Genomic DNA, 5508 nt, shown 5'->3' on the forward strand with positions numbered 1-5508 from the left:
GACAGCTTGTCTATCTTGGTAGAGTCTGTCCCTAATGACTGGCAGCTTGTCTATATTGGTAGAGTCTCCCCCTAATTACTGACAGCTTGTCTATATTGCTAGAGTCTCCCCCTAATTACTGACAGCTTGTCTATATTGCTAGAGTCTCCCCCTAATGACTGACAGCTTGTCTATCTTGGTAGAGTCTGTCCCTAATGACTGGCAGCTTGTCTATATTGGTAGAGTCTCCCCCTAATTACTGACAGCTTGTCTATATTGCTAGAGTCTCCCCCTAATACCTGACAGCTTGTCTGTCTTGGTACATTTTAACATAACAACGTTTCTTAGTCTAGCCACCAACCAGACACATACCTCAATATTAATGAGATGCTTCCATCTGCTGAGACATGCCCGCTGTTGCCACACACACACACACACACACACACACACACACACACACACACACACACCTCTCTCCTTCCTCTACCTTGTTTACAGTCGCAGTAGCCCCAGTCGGTTCTGCCGCGGCTGTTCCTGAAGAAGCACCAGGGTCTGATCCTGTTGTCCGGGTTCCGACAGCGGTTATGATCCCCCAGCCCTCTACCCGGATAGCGCTCCTCAAACCCCGCTACCTCGCTCCACCTCATACACACCGCACCGGACTCCGTCACGTCCACAGCCCCTTGGTAGAACCCGTCTTTCCCGCGGCTCTGGACACAGTCGGTAAACGGTAGAATGAAGGAAGGAGAGGGAACGACGTCGGAGGAGGAAAGAGAGTAGGAAGAGGAGGCGAAAACAACTACCAGCGTAACGACTGAAAGGAGAACAGAGTCCATGATGTTGTTGTAGAGGAGCCTAGACATTTGTTTTCTCGGTTCAGGCTTTCTTTTCTCCCTCTTCTCTCGCTCTCAAATGTAGTCCATAACCGAGAGAGAGAAATAAACACTAAACCGGTTGACGCCACGTCTTCTCAGAAAATGCGCTCTCTTGATTCTGAACCTGTCTACATAGTGTGGGATAGGATCGACCGGGACCGGGTGTGTGTGAGTGAGAATACCAGGCAAGAAAGGAGTTTTTAAAAGAGACGGCGGATCAATGAACGAAACAGAACTCGTGCCTCGAGCCCGGTAGTTAATGAGATCCCGAGTGACTCTCGCGCTTTTGTGTTGCTTATAACCTTTACTTAACTAGGCAAGTCAGTTAACCTGTTAACCTAAGAACAAATTCTTATTTTACAATTTTACAATTACGGTCTACCCTGGCCAAACCCTATCCCGGCAGGTTGTGATACAGCCTGGAATCGAACGAGGGTCTGTAGTGACGCCTCTCACTGAGAAGCACACAGGAGCCCTGTGTGTGTGTGTGTGTGTTATTGTAATAGCCTTATTGATGGGTCATAACAAGGTGGATGTATCCTACAGGGCTGTGACTATGATCATGACAATCAGAGAACAAACAAATAACATGAGATTAATAATGAATAGAACAATAATTCATCTTATACATCCCACACATCAGCTACCTCTGCTCCTGGTTGGCCACACTCACCTCACGGCCACACCTCACCTTATACATCCCACACATCAGCTACCTCTTGGCTCCTGGTTGGAGACTCGTCCTACATCGTAAAGAGCTGCTTTTACGTTTTGTTTACTCCATGTGTAACTCTGTGTTGTTGTTTACTCCATGTGTAACTCTGTGTTGTTGTTTATTCCATGTGTAACTCTGTGTTGTTGTCTGTTCACTCTGCTTTGCTTTATCTTGGCCAGGTCTCAGTTGTAAATGAGAACTTGTTCTCAACTCTCCTACCTGGTTAAATAAAGGTGTTCTCAACCCTCCTACCTGGTTAAATACAGGTGTTCTCACCTCTCCTACCTGGTTAAGTAAAGGTGTTCTCAACTAGCCTACCTGGTTAAGTAAAGGTGTTCTCACCTCTCCTACCTGGTTAAATACAGGTGTTCTCACCTCTCCTACCTGGTTAAGTAAAGGTGTTCTCAACTAGCCTACCTGGTTAAATAAAGGTGTTCTCAACCCTCCTACCTGGTTAAATACAGGTGTTCTCACCTCTCCTACCTGGTTAAGTAAAGGTGTTCTCAACCCTCCTACCTGGTTAAATAAAGGTGTTCTCAACTCTCCTACCTGGTTAAGTAAAGGTGTTCTCACCTCTCCTACCTGGTTAAATAAAGGTGTTCTCAACTAGCCTACCTGGTTAAATAAAGGTGTTCTCAACCCTACTACCTGGTTAAATAAAGGTGTTCTCAACTCTCCTACCTGGTTAAATACAGGTGTTCTCACCTCTCCTACCTGGTTAAATAAAGGTGTTCTCAACTGGCCTACCTGGTTAAATAAAGGTGTTCTCAACTAGCCTACCTGGTTAAATAAAGGTGTTCTCAACTCTCCTACCTGGTTAAATAAAGGTGTTCTCACCTCTCCTACCTGGTTAAATACAGGTGTTCTCACCTCTCCTACCTGGTTAAATAAAGGTGTTCTCAACTGGCCTACCTGGTTAAATAAAGGTGTTCTCAACTAGCCTACCTGGTTAAATAAAGGTGTTCTCAACTCTCCTACCTGGTTAAATAAAGGTGTTCTCACCTCTCCTACCTGGTTAAATAAAGGTGTTCTCACCTCTCCTACCTGGTTAAATAAAGGTGTTCTCAACTCTCCTACCTGGTTAAATAAAGGTGTTCTCAACTCTCCTACCTGGTTAAATAAAGGTGTTCTCAACTGGCCTACCTGGTTAAATAAAGGTGTTCTCAACCCTCCTACCTGGTTAAATAAAGGTGTTCTCAACCCTCCTACCTGGTTAAATACAAGGTGTTCTCAACCCTCCTACCTGGTTAAATAAAGGTGTTCTCAACCCTCCTACCTGGATAAATAAAGGTGTTCTCAACCCTCCTACCTGGTTAAATAAAGGTGTTCTCACCTCTCCTACCTGGTTAAATAAAGGTGTTCTCAACCCTCCTACCTGGTTAAATAAAGGTGTTCTCAACCCTCCTACCTGGTTAAATACAAGGTGTTCTCAACTCTCCTACCTGGTTAAATAAAGGTGTTCTCAACTCTCCTACCTGGTTAAATACAGGTGAAAATAAAATAACCACTGAGTTTCAGGATGTGATTTGATGGATTAATTATTGTAATATAAATGTGTTTAAAACATGACACGACATCTCTAGAATATCGACCAATGAAAGATAATGGAATACATTATTACAGCCTGCTATCCAGGCTGTATCACAACCTGGCGGGATTGGCCCAGCGTCGTCCGGGTTTGGCCCAGCGTCGTCCGGGTTTGGCCCAGCGTCGTCCGGGTTTGGCCGGTGTAGGCCGTCATTGTAAATAAGAATTTGTTCTCAATTGACTTCTCTAGTTAAATAAAAAAGTTAAATAAATAAAAAAATGTTTTAACAAATGAACAGAACCAGTTTTAGTCTTTAATATTCTCCAGTTTTCTGGACCCACATTCTTTCTAATGCTGACTAAAAACATTTTCAATGTCAGTCAAAGAGAGGAGATATGACTGGGTTTATTATGTCATTTTACATAGACAAACACAGAATCATATGTGATACAACACCACCCCCTGTTGTCAAATCCCCACTTCACACTAACAAACAGAATCATATGTGATACAACACCACCCCCCTGTGGTCAAATCCCCACTTCACACTAACACACAGAATCATATGTGATACAACACCACCCCCCTGTGGTCAAATCCCCACATTACACTAACAAACAGAATCATATGTGATACAACACCACCCCCCTGTGGTCAAATCCCCACATTACACTAACAAACAGAATCATATGTGATACAACACCACCCCCCTGTGGTCAAATCCCCACATTACACTAACAAACAGAATCATATGTGGGGCTAAATGATTATAAAAATAAAAATAAATGTTTTTTTAATACTTTTTCGTATTTTTGCAACCAACATTAATCAACATTATAGATGTCAAATGTCATTATAGGTCAATGTCTGGAAAATCAGAAAATATATGAAATCTGAATATACACTCAGTGGCCAGTTTATTAGGTACACCATCCTGTACACGGAAATGGTTCGCTCCTAGTGAGTCATGTGGCTGTTGCTTGCTATATAAGCAGGAAGGCAGGCCTTGGGACTTTCATGAGGGGGTCCGACTTGGTACTAGATGACCTAATAAACTGTCCACTTCAATGATTTTTTAACAAAACATTAAAAACAACAACAGAGATAATCCTTATCACAGATAATCACAGATAATCACAGATAATCATAATAATCATAATAATCATAATAATCATAATAATCATAATAATCATAATAATCATAATAATCACTGATAATCATAATAATCACTGATAATCATAATAATCATAATAATCATAATAATCACAGATAATCACTGATAATCATAATAATCATAATAATCATAATAATCACAGATAATCATAATAATCATAATAATCACAGATAATCACTGATAATCATAATAATCACTGATAATCATAATAATCATAATAATCACAGATAATCACTGATAATCATAATAATCACTGATAATCATAATAATCATAATAATCACAGATAATCACTGATAATCATAATAATCACTGATAATCATAATAATCATAATAATCACAGATAATCACTGATAATCACAGATAATCATAATAATCACTGATAATCATAATAATCATAATAATCACAGATAATCACTGATAATCACAGATAATCATAATAATCACTGATAATCACTGATAATCACAGATAATCATAATAATCACTGATAATCATAATAATCATAATAATCACAGATAATCACTGATAATCACAGATAATCATAATAATCACTGATAATCATAATAATCATAATAATCACAGATAATCACTGATAATCACAGATAATCACAGATAATCACAGATAATCATAATAATCACTGATAATCATAATAATCATAATAATCACAGATAATCATAATAATCATAATAATCATAATAATCATAATAATCATAATAATCATAATAATCACTGATAATCATAATAATCATAATAATCACTGATAATCATAATAATCATAATAATCATAATAATCACAGATAATCACTGATAATCATAATAATCATAATAATCACAGATAATCACTGATAATCATAATAATCATAATAATCATAATAATCATAATAATCATAATAATCATAATAATCACTGATAATCATAATAATCATAATAATCATAATAATCATAATAATCATAATAATCATAATAATCATAATAATCACTGATAATCATAATAATCATAATAATCACTGATAATCATAATAATCATAATAATCATAATAATCATAATAATCACAGATAATCATAATAATCATAATAATCACTGATAATCACAGATAATCATAATAATCATAATAATCATAATAATCATAATAATCATAATAATCACTGATAATCATAATAATCATAATAATCATAATAATCACAGATAATCATAATAATCACAGATAATCATAATAATCATAATAATCATAATAAT

General features: G+C 37.5%; 1 pseudogene; it reads right to left on the reverse strand.

Annotated features, from left to right (window-relative positions):
• Nucleotides 1-1346, reverse strand: part of LOC135570975 (neurotrypsin-like) — a 57295-nt pseudogene extending 55949 nt beyond the window's left edge.
• Nucleotides 1347-5508: the final 4162 nt, after the last annotated feature.

Source organism: Oncorhynchus nerka, unplaced genomic scaffold (assembly GCF_034236695.1).
Source record: "Oncorhynchus nerka isolate Pitt River unplaced genomic scaffold, Oner_Uvic_2.0 unplaced_scaffold_868, whole genome shotgun sequence".
NCBI classification, from domain to species: Eukaryota; Metazoa; Chordata; class Actinopteri; order Salmoniformes; family Salmonidae; genus Oncorhynchus; species Oncorhynchus nerka.